Source organism: Bactrocera dorsalis, chromosome 3 (genome assembly GCF_023373825.1).
Source record: "Bactrocera dorsalis isolate Fly_Bdor chromosome 3, ASM2337382v1, whole genome shotgun sequence".
NCBI classification, from domain to species: domain Eukaryota; kingdom Metazoa; phylum Arthropoda; class Insecta; order Diptera; family Tephritidae; genus Bactrocera; species Bactrocera dorsalis.
Genome location: NC_064305.1, coordinates 81,487,001 through 81,507,141, shown reverse-complemented (window position 1 = coordinate 81,507,141; position 20,141 = coordinate 81,487,001). Strand labels below are relative to the sequence as shown.

At 31.1% G+C, this 20,141-nt stretch overlaps 1 protein-coding gene across 5 annotated transcripts in view; it reads right to left on the bottom strand.

Annotated features, from left to right (window-relative positions):
- The window catches only part of LOC105230017 (protein windpipe), a 70,514-nt gene extending 56,767 nt beyond the window's left edge, over positions 1-13,747 (bottom strand). For 2 of the 5 annotated variants that reach the window (XM_011210583.4, XM_049450749.1), the window contains exons 1-2: positions 13,410-13,716; positions 8,631-9,005 (exon numbers count right to left, since the gene is read on the bottom strand). The gene's annotated coding sequence lies outside the window, so the exon portion shown is untranslated. Of the gene's footprint in view, positions 1-8,630; positions 9,006-11,624; positions 11,796-13,409 lie in introns of those variants that run through there. The other 3 variants (XM_011210584.4, XM_011210585.4, XM_049450748.1) reach the window with 3 other exon arrangements.
- Positions 13,748-20,141: the final 6,394 nt, after the last annotated feature.

The window sequence follows — 20,141 nt, the reverse complement described above, 5'->3', positions numbered from 1 at the left end:
AAAATTAAATTAAAAATACTTTTTAGTGGAAACAATATTGATTGAAAAATTTTAAAAAATTCAAAATTAATAAAAAACACATTTGCATTCAAAATAAAAAAATAAAACTTAAAAAAAAATAAGAGAAAAAATTTTAAATTAAAACATTTCAAAAATTTCCAGCTTTGTGCCAGTATGACGTCTGTAATATTATATTTTTACATGCCTGTATATATATTCATACACATAATACGCAAAAGTATTACATGGTTAAAACCGTTTAACACAGATGAGTAAGCAGTAAAGCCCAAGCTATTGCGTCACATTGTTAACCGCCAACAGTCAAGTCAAATACCGGTATTTTGTGTGAGAAAAATAGTATAAATAATTAATGGATTATGTAAATTACAACTAAAGCAGTAGAAAAAATACATATGTTTAAGTGTTTATGAGCAGTTTTTTGTACTGATTTTCTGATGTCATATAATGCTGAACTTGTTTCGTGGAATATTCTGAATTATCAGCTGTCTGTATGTTGGCTTTTAGCAATATTTTTCAGGGTTAAGAGTGGTTCCCAGAAATGTATGGATTTATAATGAAATATTGATTTGCTTTTGGTTTACAATAAATCGAAAATTCTTTTTTACAAGGAATATTTTTTCAAATAAGGCCTAAAAGAAATAACATTGCAGACTTCTAAAATAAAAAATGTTTTGTGGGTTGATAAACAAAAAAAACTTAATAAAAAATAAATATCAAAGATTTTTTATATTGATTTAGTTTCCTCAGTTTATATGGCAACTGTAAGCTACATCGGTATTCTTGGGGATAAAAGGGCGTGTAGAGAATTTCAAATATCTCAAAACCTGAGATATGCATACATTTTTATTAAGGTTATCATTATTACTTCATTGGCTCAGTTTAAAAATCTGCAAAATTCGCATGAAAGTCAAATCTCCACAATTTCCATCTAAGAACAAGAATTAAACAGGGAATTCCGAAAATCAGTGCGATATCTGTAATATATCCAGCAACAAAAAATAGCAAAAGCCACAACAAAACAAATTCAAATATATGATTGAGCAACATATATACGTATATTTGCTATGGACTCTGTGCTAGTTGAAAATAAGAAAAGAAAAAAAATCAAAACAAGATAACGAAACACAAAGAAATTGTTTTGTTTATGGAAAATCAAAGCGATTTTTCGCCAAACCGCCACTCACTCGCTTATGCATCACTACGCGTACTCACACTCACTTGAGTGAGTAATGAGGCGCAAAATTAACACGAAACCTGAAAATATTTTACGCCTTCTCGATTTCCGTTTTCTTGCACAAACGATCGCTGCAGAAAGTCTTGTTTTTTACACAATAAAAGGTGCCGAAATAAGAAATAAACAACACCAAAAGACATATGAAGATTTTCCGTATGCTTTGGTTGAGGCGCCGTGGCGAATTTAACACATGAACAAAAAAAATAATGATTTAATTCGTTTTTTCTTAGAATTCACTTTAGTATCTATCTTTTTCTGCTTAAACTAATCACATTTTTTTTATGGCTTATAATGTGGTAAACGAGTGATTTAGTTTTCGAAAATCATAAAAAAATCACGTCGTTGTTTGCCAATTTAATGACAATGTTATTGTGCTCCGACACTCACTTCGCACTATATTGAGCACGAGTGTTTATGAATATCAGCTGTTTCTGTTCGTAATGGCACTTCCTTTTGATTTTTGCTCGCTTTTTTTGCTTTTCTTTTCACGCTGAGTCAAACAACACGCCTTTTCAACGCCTTTCATTGTCACGCTGAATGCTAGTCGCTTAGAGTTTGCTTTTTTTTTAATATATAAATATACACTAACACATAGATAAGTGTATTTTTACACTGTAATTACGTGTCTTTTATTTTTTTTTCATGAGTTCGTATGCATTAATTTTTCACGTCTAAAATTTTTGTTGCCAAGCCGCTGAAGCTCGTAACTTTTTTTTATGAAGCCAGTCACCATTTTACTTTCAATTTCTAATTCATTGATGTATTGGTTGACAATGTCAATTTTCTCAGCAAATTTACTATAGTAATAGATATATTTTTTACACCATCAGAAAGTAGAGATTTCAACCAACATAAGAACTCTTGATAAAAAGAAAATAACTGAAAAGTTTACGTTAGGAGTTTTGGTTCAAAATTTTGTTTTTTCGATTTAAAATCGAAATAAGGTTGCTTTTCTTTAAGGAGCTACATGGGTTTACGGGTTTCAAAAATCGAATTTTTTGATTGTCTTATTAAATTTTACAACACCTCCAGAATATTGTCCTAAATTTTCAAGTTGATGCGAGTAATAGTTTCGGAAATACAATCTTGAGAACTTGTGCGCTCGAGACTAGCTAGTCTAAGTGCGTAATCTTTAAACGTGTTTTACTCGAACTATGTTATTGAGGTCGGTTGGCAAGATTTCTCGAGAACTACTCAACTGATCTTCATGAAATTTTACACAGGTGTGTATTTGAGATACAATTCTTGAAAACTTGGACGAAGGATCTCGCTTCTTTTTTCAGAGAGGTTGCCGGAAATGGCGTGGCAAGAGTTTAAAGATTCTTTTCCGAAAATTTCACAATATCTTTGTTAATAGTGTATGTTTGTAACAACAAAATAATCAAATAAAATATTTCATTGTTTATTTACTATTTTCAAAGCCTTGTGTACTGTTCAACAAAATGTTGGCTTCATCGAATTTTACTAATAATATGTAATATTGCTTCACATGGTACTCACAATAATTCACATAAATTTTTTCTTTTTTATTTGCTTCAATTAATTATAATTAATTAAGATTAATTTAACATGTTTTTTAATTTGCATAAAGCTAAAAATAATCCATCACTTTTAATAAATGCAATCATATTTCAAGCTTCCTTTCATGTCAATGTTGATCGTTTGCAAGATGCTTATTAATAACCGCCTATGCATGAATAAATTTTCCCCAAAAAAATTTGAAGACACCCACTGATTGCGTGAACAGCTTAAATTGCAGTTTAACATATGTCGTTTTTGCACCTATAAAAACGGAAATATCAACAAAAACCCAAACGTTTTTTTACTGTTATGTGGGCGGCTAAACCACTTTTATGTTAGCAGCGGCATGGACATTAATTTAATGAAATATTCGCAGCTAAGTATTTAATTTATGCATGTATGCAAATTATTTAAGAGTTAAGTAAACATATGGCGTGCAGCAAAAAATATGAAAAAAATTAAATGTATTGAAAAAAAAGTAATAAAAAATATTTTTTAAATATAATTAAAAATTACAAAAAAAAAAGTGAAAAATAAAAAGAAATTTATAATTAAAAAAAATTAAAATAAGTTAACAAAAATAAAATAACAAACTGAAATAAAATAATTTTAGCAAAAATAAATAAAAAACAATTTATGATGTATATTTATTTACAAGCGAATTATTTTACTTTTTTAGTTCTTTTTTCAATTTTCAAGTATTTACATATTTTATTTGAATGTATGTATTTATTTTTATTTGAATTTAAATTAATTTTTTTTCCACTCTGTCTTTGTTTGTTACTTGTTGTTTTATAATTTCTTTCTTTGTTGTTATTTCAAAGGTCAGTCAGCACAAAAATGGACTACTCAAGTTCCGCGCCGCGTGAGCGAAATCAGATTAGTAATTCATTGAAAATTGATTATTGTGATTCATGCGCCTGCAACTTAGCTACTAGCTAAACAATTAGGCAGCAGTAAAGCAGTGCGCCAAGACAAGTAATGCATCAAATGCCGAATTTGAAATTCGTGGAAATGAAAATGCACACAAATTTATTTATATATGCTGTTTGTGTGGGTATTTGAAGGTGGGCTAGTTGCTATCTATGTGTATACTATATTTGATGTTTTTGTTTCACTCCTGCTATGACATTCAAACTATTAATAGAAGTAGAACATGTACAAAATGAATTGATAAAATTAAATGACGAAGAAAAAATAATAAGAAAATTAATGACAATGTAACTAAAGTTAGTTAATAGACAAATCAAACACAAAATAGGAAAAAAATTAACATAGGAAAAAATATTATAAAAATTTGAATAATATGAAAGTAAGGTTAATATAAAAATAGCTTGATTCGAAGTTATAATACCCCACACAAATAAAAAAAAGCTTTTCATACAAGCACTTGCTTTGGAACGGTCAGTTTATATGGCAGTTATGTATATGCTCGAATGGTTCGTACTTAAATATTTTTCGAAGAAAATAAAATAGTCATAGTAACAACATGTTTATGCATAGTTTATGGCTTAAAGCTCACATACAAAAAACTGTAAGTGTATATTTATGTAAATCTCTAAAATCATATTATTAATACTTTTTATTTCATATTTATTTTCCCTTATTTTGCACACTGAAAATTTTCAAAATTTATTACGAAAAAGTAGGTATACACATATTTATTTTCTACGCTTTAATTGTTAATTCTACTGTTTATTGCATGCACCGACTCCAGCAGCGGTGGTAATCGCCTCGCGCGCAATATAATTGCTACATTGGCATTGCGGTTTACTTTCAAAAAATTATTGTGATAACCCAGTGAGCAAACGAAACGCAACATAGTACGAAAGGAAGAGAGATTGCACACTTTCCAAGAAAAAATGGTTTTTAAACGAATGGATTCATACGTTTTTGAATGGTATAGGAGAAAAAAATTTCTAAAAAAATATGTATTTTTCAACATAAATTTATCTATTATAACTAACAAAAAATTTCTAAAAAAAAAAAAAAAAAAAGATTTTTTCAACTATTTTTGAACACAAAATAGACAAACTGTAAAAAATTTCTAAAAATTTTGATTTTTCCAACCATTTCTGAACACAAAATAGACAACTAACCAACAATTTCTGAAAAATGTGAATTTTGCAACCATTTTCAAAACAAAGTGAGCCAAATTTTTAAAAATTTTGAATTTTCCAAAAATTTTTGAACACAAAATAGACAACTAACAAAAAAATTCTGAAAAATGTGAATTTTTCAAACATTTTCAAATACAAAGTTAGTCAAATTTCTGAAAATTTTGAATTTTCCAACAATTTTTGAACACAAAATAGTCAACTAACAGAAATTTTCTGAAAAATATGAATTTATTTCAAACATTTTTGAACACAGAATTGACAAACTTTAAAAAACTTCTGAAAATTTTGATTTTTCCAACCATTTTTGAACACAGAATTGACAAACTTTACAAAAATATGAATTTTCCAACCATTTTTGAACACAAAATGGCCTAATAACAAAAAATTTCTGAAAAAATGTGATTTTTTAAACCGTTTTTTAACCAAAAATATACTACTAAATATTAATTTCTGAAAAGTTTGGTTTTTTCTACGAATTTTTTAACACAAATAGATAACTAACAAAAAAAAAAAAATGAAAAATTGAAAATTTGAATTTTTGAACCTATTTTTGCACAAAGTAGACCAACTGTAAAAAAATCTGAAAAAAGTGATGGTAGCGAAGAACAGGACATGACTGAAGACTTACAATTTCATAGAAAACTAAATTGTAATAAAATTTTTACTTCAAAACAAATTTGATTTTTTTTTTTTTTGTATTTTTGTTTTTAATACACGGTATTAAACAATAGAAAGTGTCTTTCGCAGTTTTTTTGCAGGCGAAATAATTATCTTAAAAAATACTTCCAAGATTAAAAAATATACCAAGATAAGTCAAGAGTAACATTTTCAAAGCAATTTTTCTTCTTCTTCTTTTTCTTAAAAAAGTCGTAGTTTCTGAGCTTACAAACAGTTTAGCTGATCATGCTGTGATGTCTTATTTGCATGTAAAATTTGTATGTAGATTTGATCAAGCAAATGCCGGTAAAAGTGTGGAATATTTTTTTTAATTTATTTATTTTTTTTTTTTTGTTTTTATATTAACACACCTTTTCTTCGTACAATCTCTAATTAAATTTTTAACTGACATTACTTTTAGTTTTACTTTTTTTTTTAGTAATTATTATGCATTTATGAATTTTTAATACAAGCATTTTTTCGATACACACCTTAAAGGTTTTTGTTCAATGTCAAGTAAATTTAAGTATCTTTAGTATTTTTTAATATTTTAGCAATACAAATTTTTAATCTTGCAATTTCGAATTATGAAATGAGGTCAAGTTTGTAAAAAAGAAGCATAGCATGACGATCATTTCCTTCGCTTGTGCCCTTTGCAACTACAACTGTTTAATTGCATACCTGCTGATTTTATTTTATGGTTGTTGAATATTAGCCCTCGTGCACATACTTACATATGTATATACATATGCGAGTGTATGTTTAGTAAATTATAGTTTCTGCAGTTGTACTTTCAAGCATTTTCAATGGCAGTTGAGTAAATAGTATATTACGAATCAAAAGTAAGCAAATAGAGTAATAAGGAATAATAATGGAGCTGTGTCGTAAAATATTTTTGAGCGTGACAAGGAAAACGTCTGCGAATAAGTATGGGTAATGTTTGGAAAATTTTATTTTGAAAAAAAAAAAGATCAAAAGATCAAAGAGATAAAGACTTTCAGATTAAGGTTCCTGTTTCTAAAAACTTGTAAGGGTTCACAACCGCTTGCAAGTCAGAAAAAAAAATATTTGGAGATTTTGTTTTAAAAGAAAAGAAAAGTAATATACATTCACAATATTTAATAAATTTTAATAATCGGCTATTGATTTGGTGATATTTGGGATTCACTTTCTCTTGGAAGCATCTACAGGGAGACCTTCGAAAAAAAGTGTCTGGGAGTGAAGAAGATTTTAGCGCTTAAAATTATTGCAGATACAAAAATAAAAAAATATTCCTACAAAGATGAATGCAATTTAAAGGGCTAGTAAAAATTTATTTTTTTGAAAAATTACGACTTCTGAAAATCGCTTTTTGTGAATAATTTACACTTCGGCGTGACTCAAAATTAAAATTAAATTTTTTTTTAATTTACATGTAGATGTTAACCCATAAGCGAAATCAAAAAAAAAAATAAAAAAATATGTTGACACACCCTAATGCATTTGTAATAAAATGAGCACGTAATCAACAATGCAAAACTAATTCACAAAGTTCAAAGTCGATTTAAGCGCGCAAACGTCATACATACATACATACACATGTGCAAGCATACATTTTTATATTATTACATAATAAAACTTTATCGCTTTTAAATGTCATATTCATAATTTTTACATACACACACATACATATCGTCACCTGAAATGCAAAATAACGTATCATCAAAAAATTCGAAATTGAGTGTCTTATTGATTACGCTTCACTACTTCAAATTATATACATAATATTAAATATGTTCAACATTTTCTGGTTCTGCGGTCATAACGGGTGATTTTTTTGAGGTTAGGATTTTCATGCATTAGTATTTGACAGATCACGTGGGATTTCAGACATGGTGTCAAAGAGAAAGATGCTCAGTATGCTTTGACATTTCATCATGAATAGACTTACTAACGAGCAACGCTTGCAAATCATTGAATTTTATTACCAAAATCAGTGTTCGGTTCGAAATGTGTTTATCGACAAATTTTGTTCAGCGATGAGGCTCATTTCTGGTTGAATGGCTACGTAAATAAGCAAAATTGCCGCATTTGGGGTGAAGAGCAACCAGAAGCCGTTCAAGAACTGCCCATGTATCCCGAAAAATGCACTGTTTGGTGTGGTTTGTACGCTGGTGGAATCATTGGACCGTATTTTTTCAAAGATGCTGTTGGACGCAACGTTACGGTGAATGGCGATCGCTATCGTTCGATGCTAACAAACTTTTTGTTGCCAAAAATGGAAGAACTGAACTTGGTTGACATGTGGTTTCAACAAGATGGCGCTACATGCCACACAGCTCGCGATTCTATGGCCATTTTGAGGGAAAACTTCGGACAACAATTCATCTCAAGAAATGGACCCGTAAGTTGGCCACCAAGATCATGCGATTTAACGCCTTTAGACTATTTTTTGTGGGGCTACGTCAAGTCTAAAGTCTACAGAAATAAGCCAGCAACTATTCCAGCTTTGGAAGACAACATTTCCGAAGAAATTCGGGCTATTCCGGCCGAAATGCTCGAAAAAGTTGCCCAAAATTGGACTTTCCGAATGGACCACCTAAGACGCAGCCGCGGTCAACATTTAAATGAAATTATCTTCAAAAAGTAAATGTCATGAACCAATCTAACGTTTCAAATAAAGAACCGATGAGATTTTGCAAATTTTATGCGTTTTTTTTTTTTAAAAAGTTATCAAGCTCTTAAAAAATCACCCTTTATATAAACCAGTTTTAACCAATATTAATATTTTGTTTCACTCATGTTCCATTTTATTCCGTGTTTCATTCATGCCACTGTAAATTTCTGAAAATGTTGTTACGTTAATTTGCATTTCAGGTGACGATATGCTTGCACTTGTTTTTTTTAAGTTCATCAGTACCACCCAGTATTTCTCAAACCACATAAGCTAAAGTCCAACACTTACAACACACACACACACACACAGTTACAGCGCATATAGCTACAATCTTTATACTATTACTGCTTGGCAACTGTGGAAATTTCATGCAACTTCAAACAAAACCATATCTAAGCATTAATTAGCCAACTAAACTCACCCTTCTCCCAACAATTGGTGGTTTTTGTAGTGTGGAGCGCGTTTGTTTTACTTTTTCCTCAGCTAATCCGCTTAGAAAATATTTATATTTTGCTTCACTTTGTATTTGTGTGTCACTATGGTGAGGTTTCTTTCTACTATACACGTACTTTCTTCCTCACTTGTTTAATTGAAAACTATTACGTTGTGCTTGTTGTTGTTTTTTTATATCTTTTTGTCAAGCACTTTGCATTGTCTCACAGAATTTGTTTTTTATTTGAATGTAGTTTTAAGCAAATATTATTGCCTTAATTGAGGTTTTATTAATCCGCAGACAGTCAGGTCCACAGGCATAAATGTATGCGCATGTAGGGTAGGTATGTATGTATGTAGTAAACTATAAGTGGAGGTGATATATGCAAAATTTAATTAGCATAATTAACAATATGTGCATGTATTCGAGGTAAATGTGTGTGTGTGTAAGTATTAAGTGAGAAAAAGGTCGCACGTGTCAGGGTTGCTTTCTTGTTCACTTAAGTACTTTAGTTAAGTTCGGTTTAATTCGCCAATGTTTTATGCAAATTTTTATCTAATTGATGAATTTGTTCGAAAAATTTATCAAAGCTGTGAAAGCGTGATCAGTCATTTCGAATACTTTGCATACAACTAAATTTTAATTTAAGAAACAAGTTAGCAAACAAAAAATAAAAAAGAAAGAAATGGCATTTAAATTAAAAAATGTCTGTTAGCACATAATGCAAAAAATCTTTTAATATGACTCATGTGATCTTCACAGCTTTGGGGGGGTTTTCCGATGCATCTATTAGCAGTTAGACGCGGTTTCTTGCACTGCAAAGCTCGATTGTCAGCGAGGTGATTAATCATCTTTGATTGTGTTTATATCAGTAACACGTAATATATTAAAATATTCTAGGCTGAGTTTATAGTAAATGAAAATAAAAAAGTGTGAGAATGCTCCAGATAGCCAAGGCAATATTTATTACGTATTTTAGAGCAAGAAGTACGTAAAAAATTGTTTTAATAATTAAAAAAAGCGAAAAGTTGATGTGCAATAACAACTAATAAGGTAAATTGGAAATGTTTAGTATTTAATTTCAATTTTTTTTTTTCAAAACATTTTTTTGATTAGAAATAATTTTCTCAAAACATTTTTATATTAATTATGAAACATTTTTTCCAAACAACATTTTCAATGAAATTAAATTAAAAATAAATAAATTAATTAAAATAATTATTTTCAAAACAAATTTTTCAATATTTTTTTTGTTTTTGGAATAAAACAGTTATCGCAAAATTATTTTTTTTAATAAAATAACTTTCTTTTAAAACATTTTTTTAATGAACTATTTTTTTTTCAAAACACTTTTTACAATGAAAAAGTTTTTTCAAATAAGTTGTTTTTCGAAACTAAGACTTTAGTGGAAATATTTATTTGTAAATACTCTTTTTTGGTTCTTATGTATAGTTTACTTAGAGCAACGTTAGAACAAATTTTAAACCAAATATTTTTGATTTTTGTTTTAAATTTTCATAAATAATTTTTGTTTTATTAATTTAAATTTTTTGTAATTTGATTAAAATGTGATGTAATTGCTTTTATAATTTATCTTTTCTAATACTAATTATATAATAGTTTTCAGTATGTTAATGTGTTTAATTGATACTAACAACTGTAATAAACTTTAATTTTTTTTTCAAAACCGCTTTTTTAATGAATTCATATTTTTAAGCAACTTCTTAATGAAATGATTTTTTATAAAAATTTTTTTTGGAATTGAAATCGTTTTCATAAAACATTTTTTAAATGAAATAGTTTTTTCTAAACACATTTTTTAATATAATAAAATGTTTTTTTAAACAACTTTTTCAATGAAAAATTATTTTCAATTTTTTTTTTGAAATAAGGACTCTAATGGGAATACTTTTTTTAATAAATACTTTTTTATGTTAAAAGAATTTACAATTTCCTTGTAATATAATAATTTTTGAGTATTATTTTAATTTTTAATAAACAAATTTTGTTTTATTAATTACATTTATTTTAATTTGCTTGATTGATTTTAATTTTTTTTAATTTTTTAATAATTATTAAATTAAATTATAGTTTTTATTATGTTAAATTTCAATTAGGTATAATTAAATTTTCTTAATGTTTTTTTTAACAATAAATTGTAATTTAAAAATTTTTTAAATTAGTTTCTGTTTATTATTTTTTTTTTTATAAAAATAATTTTTTGTTATAGTTATTATGTGGCATTTTTTAAATATTATGAAACATTTTTTTAAATATTTTATTTTAACTATAGATGAAATAATTATTTCTAATTTATTCAGTTCATTATAAGTAAAGTTATTTTTTACATTTATATAAATGTATTTATTCTCAGATCGTTATATATATTTTTATCACTATTTTATTATATTTTCAATTATGTTTACACTTGTATAATTATAATATTTTTCCAATTGCAGTTTCTTGTTAAATTTTTTATTCTTTGCATTATTATCACTTTTATTATGTTATAAAATAATTTTTCTTATCTTTTACTGTCTCTTTTATTATAATATATCATTAGTTTTAACCTCATACATGCACATTTTATTATCATTATTATTATCACATTTTTGTTTTATCTTAGCTTTTTTATTTTATTTTAGCTTTTTATATTTTTTTATCATTTATTTTATGAAATTTTTATCAACTTTTTTTGGGAAGTTTAATTTTTTCTTTATTATTATATATTCAGATAAATTCTATTATTATTTGTTATATCTTTTAATACAATTAAGTTATTAAATTTTCTTCTTTTTTCTTTTTGATCTCATATTCTCATCACATGAATTTATTATTAATTATTAAGTAATTAATATGCAATAAAAGGGGGAAAAAATATTTGAAATCCTAATTTTTTTTAATTTAACAAAAAGTAAAAAAAAAAAATAAATTCTCATTTTTTTAAATTAATATCATTAGTATTTCAATTTCAGAACGCACGCTAAAAGCAATAAATAACCAAAACAGGTAAGCCGTGAGCATTTCAACTTCCAGTAGTGATTTATTGACTGATGCAAATTCGAATTAAGTAAATTTCGGAGATTATTTATTCAATTTATTCGAACAAATTCACACAATTTTTAGCATTTTTTTACATAAAAAAAAATATTTTTTTTCACATCAATTTATTTGAGCATTTAGACATTAAAAGAATTTGTTTTTTTCACACAGATTTATTGGTTTATAAACAGTAAAACCGCCTAATTTTTTATTTGACGCTTTTCACGTAAGAAAATTTTGTTTTTGTTTTCGAAATTACAACTTTCAATTTTTTGTTGCATTTATTTTTACAGCACTGTTTGATTTTTAGAGCACTCATTTGCATTGTTTTCAAACGCTTTCACTTTTATTGTACCAAATGTGCAACTTTATAGAAATTTCAGCAAACATAAAAAGTTATGAATATTTTTGTTGTTATTTTTTCAATGTCACACACGCTAAATTTATGCACCGTAAAGCGTACATTCGTGCGCACCACAAAAAAAATATATAAACGGTAAAACACACCCGCCTCGAAACACGAAAAACTGGCAGTTAAAAGTTGAAAATTTAGAATGTTAAAAAAAGATGAACACGAAATTCTTGCAGACAGTTGCGGCGACTGCAGCCAAAACCCAAATGTCAACGAAAGTCCTTCAACGCGTACAAAAATCGGGCGCAACAATGCTTATGGCTGTGCTTATTTCTACTTTATTTTATTTCATTTGTGTTGCTGTTGTTGTTGCAGATTTTTAAATTTTATTTTCGGGTTTTGTGTTGCACATCTGAGTTTTTATTTGATTTTAATGTATCTGCTTGTGCTTGTTCTTCATGCGCTGTGTGTCTGAAGATCTGATGCGGCTATTAGGCGGCTGATTTCTTCGCACAAACACTTCACGACGACGACGCGGCGCGTTTCAAAAGCGACAAACGACTGACTGCGCCAACCATATGTCGCCGATATCAATGGGTGTTGCTGCCACTTGGTGGCTATTGCCGCTGATGCGGTTGCTGTGTGGTGACGACAACAACAACAGCAACGCGAACAACAACATTGGCACACCGAAAACGAACGCAAAACAATAAAAGCGAAAATGTAAGGACAAACCGCGCTGATTTTTTGTTTCTTCAATTAATTATTTTTATTTTTTGTTTTTGAATTCAAAAACAGACAAAACGGCGAATGTCAAAATGTTTGCGACAGGCGCAAAAAGCAAGCGCCCACAACAACAATGGGCGCACAAGTCACTAGCAAATGAGATAAAAAGCAAAAACAAAACAACCGCACGATCAGCAGCAAACAACAAGCACTAAAGTGGGCAAATACAAAAAACAAAAAAATGCAAAAAAATAAGAAAATTGGTATAAAAATAATGTGTTTTGTTTTTTCTTAAATCTGGTGACAAACAATGCTTTTTTTTTTGCAAAAACAACAATTTTATTTCCACTCAATTTTCACTTAAATTATTGCTGCGGGTGAGTGTCGTTGATTTTGCTGTCATTGTTGTTGTTGCAACGATATTGTGTGCTTTTATTTACCGTTGTTTTGCGAAAGAACAAATTTCGAGGTGAAATTTGCAAAAAAAAAATGAAATGGTGCAAAAAATTCAATCAGAAGGCGCACTAAAGGCGAGCGCAACAAGTAAGGTGGGCAGCACAGTGGACAGATATACGTCAAAACTGATACAATTTTGTTCTTTTATTTTTTCAGAAATTCAAAAAAATCGTAGAAACACTTTAACGTACCGTTATTATTTTACACACAATTTTCGTACTATTTGTTGTTGTTTTTCTTTCTTTTCGGCAATAAATAATGCAAATTAATTTGCAAATTCGTAAAAATTTATTCAATTAAAAACTTCGAAACGCTCAGAAAACGCGTGACACCGCCAACAACGAACGACCGACAATAGCGAATAGCAAACTTACTGGATCGCACACCACACACACAATAATCGAACGATCGAATCACTAAGCAAAGTAAACCAAAAGCAGGCAATTCACGCCGCACCAACCGCTCAGCACGAAAGCTCTTCGACAAGTAAGCGCTCGAGCGCAAAAGCAACCAGCAATCAGACTACCAGCCAGCCGCCAGCAGGCCAACAACAACCGCCAAACGCTAAACTAAGCCCACAGGCGGTAGTCGTATGTATGTATGTATGTATATGTAGAGGTACGGGTACTCACCGCGTGGAAACACACAACCAAAAATATCAAATAAAAAAAAATAATAATAATAATAACAATAAAAGAAATACACACTAAAAAAGACAAATTAGCCGCACTCGCACTCGCAGCTGGAACACGCGGACAGTGGCAGACGCACACACAGCCATGCATAGGCTTAGGTACAACAAGCAGAAATGGCAATAAAGCACGGGCGTTCGAAGAACGGTGATGTGGAGCACAGCGAGTAGAGTGCACGCGGCACATACGCACACACACACACAGTCGCTTGCTTGGCGATTCTCCCTGCCCCACCCTTTGCCGCATTTTGGCAACAAACACACTAATGAGGTAGCAAGCTACATTTGTGTGCGCTTACAGTGCCGCTGTGTGCGTTGTATTGTGAAGCCCGCGAGTACACGGCAGATGCACACACAAAGCGGCAGCGGCAACTGAGCGCCACTGCCAACGGCTATGAATGGACTACGGTGAGACAAACACCGGTAAGGTGGTCGCAAAAAATCTGCTTGCTGCGTGACGACGGGCTCAAATGCCACCAATACTAACGAGCTGCGCTTAAGCGAATTTAAAACGCAGAGCGTTCGAGCGTTTGAGTGGAGAGCAATGCAAATACTCGCAGCAAAGCACATGTAATCGAAAAGTAGTACGTACCTATTCACTAGTCATAACGACTGATAAGCGGGTCGGTAGGAACACGCTCTTGATTGATATTATTTTTACAGCGAAATTGCATTTAATAAATGTAGTTAGACATTCCATAAATATTATTTTTTTGAGGTTAGACTAACAATACTGGAAGAATAATTAAAACGCCGATTTTGACGGACGGATTCTTTTTCGGGAAGGTATATTTTTCGATACTTGCCATTCAAAAGTACTATAAACAAGTAAGAAAGCTAAGTTCGGGTGCAGCCGAATATTTTATACTCTTGCAATTTGCAAGAATCGATTGGGGTAGTATCGACCCGATTTTATCTATTAACTATTATCATGCCACATACTAAAAAAATGTTCCCTAGGTTTAATTAAGTTACCTCAGATACAATCTTATGGAGCAGACTCAGCCGGATGTTCGAAAATCTTGATATTGGTTATATGGGGGCTAAGTCAAGTTTTCGCCCAATGTAATCGATTTCAGGCACAAAAATACACTGTTATAAGTAAAACACGCTCTCTTCTTTTCATTGGAATAAACCACGATATATCCAACATAAAGTCACCTGAAAGTTCGAAAATCTTTATATTAGGTATATGGGGCCTGATTCGATTCAACCCATTTTTAAAACACAGAAATACTATTGTCAGAAAAGGACTATCCCGGTATTTCAATTATATATCTCACATATTGACCGATATTTTCGGTCAAAAGTCAAATATAGATACTGGGGTCCACATATTCGATAAACCGGGACTTGAATAGTTTGGGTTCCATTCATACAACTTTTGGTTAAGATGGTGGTAATATAGAAATCTAAGGAAAATGTAATATACCGAATTTAGTTGAAATCGGTCGGACTGGTCTCGAGATATGTTTTTCTCCCAAAAGTGGACGGACTAAACAATTCCAAGATTTCAAACTAAAAAATTACTTTGCTAAGGAAAAAATTTCCACACAGCCCTCAACAGGTGCTTCATTCGCAAAAACTAGCGCACTCATGCTCGCTACAACAAAACGAATAAGACGCGATAGCTTTGAAAGCTCCACTCTTCAAATTTGGAGTTACTTAAAGCAACTCTCAGAGATCATTTCGGCGATATAGTGAGTAATCGCACAGAAGAGTGAGAGTACTTAAAACATACATATGTGTATGGATGTAAGCATATTTGAGTATATAACTGATAAGATATGATAATTATCACTACACGAACACACTTCTGCTTTGGCGAACTAAATAGAGTTATTGCAAGTGTCGGCTCAACTATTAAGACTAGATAATTTTTCTATTTCTAATATTTACTTTTAACTTGCAGTTTATGAAGTTTTCACATTTTTTTTGTTGCAACAGGTATCACCTGCAATTCTGGAGATATCTTAGTAACATTTTACTCACTTGCTAATTAGAAGCTTCAGATAGCTTAGCTTTATTTAAAGAAGTGACTTGCCAACTTTTGCACAATAAATCAACTGACTAAACGCTCTCGAGCTTCTCTCTAAACAGTATTACTTTTTTATTTCTATTTGCTGGAATCTACAAAAAGCGAGCAAAACTTTGCTATGTGACTTTACTTAGGCATAATCATTATCTTATCAGTTTGTAGTTTTAAGGCTGTGTATATAAATATGTGTGTGTGAGTGTGTTTGTAGAGGCTTTGTTTTGGTACACGTATGTGTACGTACGAGTTTTATATTTATTTTGGCGCTACTCGCGTTGATAAGATACTTGGGTTTACAATTTGGGGCTACAGCGATTACATGTTCCCCGCAGTTCAGTAAGAGCTCAGAGAATTCATCGAAATAAGTTATGGAAGGATTTTTTTTTTAATATTTTGATTTTTAAATATACCCACAGATTTTCAAAATATCTGACTGATCAGGCTTTTGGGAAAGTTTAAAAAAAAAAAAAAATATCGCCGATAATTTTCCTTTCCTCAGTAGTGAAGACACTTAGATCTTGCTACTTCCGACTTTCATTCATCACCAGAGTCTAGCCAAGCATAAAGTGCACAGAATTTAGCTCATGAACGCCCAGATAGTTCATGGCCTCAACCAAAAGCCACCCAGAAAGACGATCCTCGGACTTGTCATAAACCTTAGGACACAGTCAACCACACAACGTTACGTGAAGACGACGAAAAATCTACGCTCCCTCCAGGGTTGAAGAGGTGGACTATGAACTACCTGAGCATTCAGCAATCAATCGTACTGTTGATGTTAAATTTCTACATTTCGAAACTTCCTCACCAACCACAGGGAATTTTTATCACCTCACTATGACAAGCGCTCAAAAGTAAGCGACCTTTCTCGCTTCTTCGCTGCACGGAGCCTAGAACTCTCCTCCACTAACTCCACAGCGGACATATTAAAAAACTGGACGAAGGAGTACAGACTTGATTTTAATATTGCAGTCGATGGCGTTAAAATTCCGACTGTCAATAACCTTAAGATTTTAGGCGAGACACTAGACAGCTTGTGCTCCTTCACTCTACTACCTTCGCGATTATTGCGAAACACCATGGAGTCAATTTATTGAGGTTATGACTTCTACGAATCGTTGGAAGTAACATAAATGGCAAGTAGAGTTCATCTCAAACGCTTTACTTTCTATTATTTATTTCATAAAAGTTTGCTTGATAACTCGAACTCCACTCAAGGAAAAGTTAGCAAAAGTGAGCGAATATATACAGTAAGATCACTTGGGGCTACCTATAGTTTTATGTAATCTTCACTTTCACAGAAATACTTGTTTTTAAAGGTCAAGATATAGTAAAGTGGTCGAAATGTATGTGCGGTTGTAAACTTTCAGTGTTCACAGGCCAAGAGGTTTTAGCCACAAAAAATTCCAAAGTTCACGAAGCTGTTTCTTTCAACTATAATAGGGAAATTCCGAAAATTTAGTTCATGCAACGCATCGTCGCATTACCGTATTACATTCTAACGGAATTTGTGACGAAAATGTTCCGTAATCTTGGCAATTATTTTTTAACTGTATATACTTCCATATATATTATATACGCAATAACTGCGTTTGCAATATGCAAATAACTCTTCGTAAACTTTAGCAAACAATGTGTTGCGTTGCATAAAATTCCGAAGAATTAAGCAAATGAAATATATAAAATCTGAAGTCACCTTTAGCGAAATGCAAACAGAATGCACACAAGCACACGCAGGGCATATTTGAAAAGGCTAAAACAAACACCAATATTTTTTCGGTTGAACTCGCAAACGTTTCCCACCCAACCCACACAAACCGATTTCGCACCCTTTTGTGCTCGCATAAGAATTTATTGTACAAATATTTTTCGCCATATCTTATCATTTGGTTGGGTGTTAATGATAAGCTGAACTTGCCGACCATGCGCGTATTATTACTCATTCACCAGTCGCCGGTCGCTAATTTTCGAAATTTTTTAAGGTGAAGTTCTTAGCATTGCCTAACAACGGGGACCATATTACAAAAACTAATATTATGTATATATGTAGTTATAAATGAAGTTAATTGTTTGAGACAGAAAGTGACACTAACAAGTGTTAAGGGTAAAGTTTGCAATCCAATGTTATTTTGTTGATAACGAACTATTAGTTCCAGCATGAAAAGACAGTTCCAAGTAATCATAAAATTACAAAAAATTAAAGAACAATGCTTTAAAGAAAAGAAAAATAAAATATCTACATATATATCTCTACCTTAAGTTTAAATTTCCGATTAGACTTCGCGAGATTATTGGATTCTAAAAAATAATCCGCATCAGCAGCTAAAGTACCTCATTGTGCAATTGTAAAGATTGAAAATTTTTCACCTTTTCAAGAAATTTCGAACAGAGTTCATTTAAAAGGAGAATATATACACAATACCAATGCTTGTCGAGGCATATGGTGATCATGCTCTAACAGAAGAAACATGCAAAAGATCATTTCAACGGTTGGGAGATAATGATTTTGATGTGAGAACTGAAGGACGTGACCACCAAAAAAGTTTGAAGACGCCAAACTGCCAGCAATATTGGATGAAGATGATACTTTGAGCTAGAAGCAAATGGCAGTCATGTGAAATGTTCTTCAACAAACAACTTCAGACCGTTTGAAAGCTATGGCAAAGATCCAAAAGTATGGAAAATGGGTACCACATGAAGTCAAATACAAATCCAGCCGCCGTATTAACCAGACTTCGCCACTTTCGATTTCCACGCAGCAAGTCGATTCCTGGGCAGAAGTCGAAAATTTGGTGTCTGTTTGGTTTGTATGGTCAATACATACTTTAAAGATTTTTTTTACTTTCACAAAAAAACACACATTTCAGACTTCACCGAAGCTTTAACTCCCTGCATGTTTTATGGCAGAAATGAAAATGAAAACAAAAATTTTAGACGAAATTGATCATGTCGAAGACTTTACCTACAGAAAACAGTAGGAAAACAGATTTTGTCCAAAATAAATTTAGCAATTGGCATATTTATATGCACAGTTACGTAAAATCTGGAATACTAAAAGGGAAGTCGTAAGAAAGGCCGCTTTAAGACCACGGTGAGGAGATCCCTAGAATATCGTGCAGCGAAGACCAGATGGAAATAGTTTATTAAGGCTCAACGCTCTAAGGATAGATGCAGGATATGATGATGATTTCTTATAGCAATTATATAAATTTGAAAACGTAACCAAGGGTTCTAATGAATCTAATTTTTTTATATAAAAAAACCTTCAGTTCAATTATAGTTCGTTAGTATTTTGTGAAGTGTTTTATCTTGATTTTGAATTGATATCGTAGGCCGATCTGAATAATTATGCTATATCAGTGCGATATCGACGGTTCTGATAAAGGAAAGGGGACGTGCTAAATTTCAAATCAATACCTCAAAAACTGAATGACTAGTTCGCGTATATATTGACAGACGGACAGTTGACTACAATAATTAGACTAGCCATCCGTCTAATCGACTATATAATTAAAATAAAAAATTAATTAACCTTTTACTTCGGGAACACCATTTTTTAACTGAAAACCAGAGAAAATACTGATCATTATGGATCCAAACCCAGCAAGTTATTCGATGATAGGTTTGATAAAATCTTTTAATCGAATTTTATCTCACTAATTACACTCCACGTGTTAGTCACGCCCTTAACGCATTAGAGGAAGTGTTAAATAATGGAAAATTATCTTGCGACAGTTTGGCGTTGGTGCTCACGAGTGTAACTCTTCAGTGATTAGTGAACAACACAACAAAAATTAGTTACTACACTTACAATGTTTATTTGACTTGTTATCAACACTTCTCACTGTACATTAGATTTGTTTGGACAGTAAATATGTATGTGTATGTAAGCACTTACGTGCGGTAAATGAAAAAGTATCTAATACATGATAGGTGGCGATATACAATATATACATGCATTTAGCCTTGAAAATTGATCGAATAGAAGACAATTGGAATAAACACACTATTAACGTGTGACACTTGCTGTATTAGGTTACAGTGGACGGACAAGAAAACTGAGCATTGGTAGTAAAGATGAGTTTGGCAAGTGTTCTGCCACTTTTCTTCTGCTTTTTGAGCTTTTACTTGGCATCAGAGCATATCAACTGTTTTGCTCCGATTACAATTAGTAAAATTAGTTGGAAAAAGCTAAAC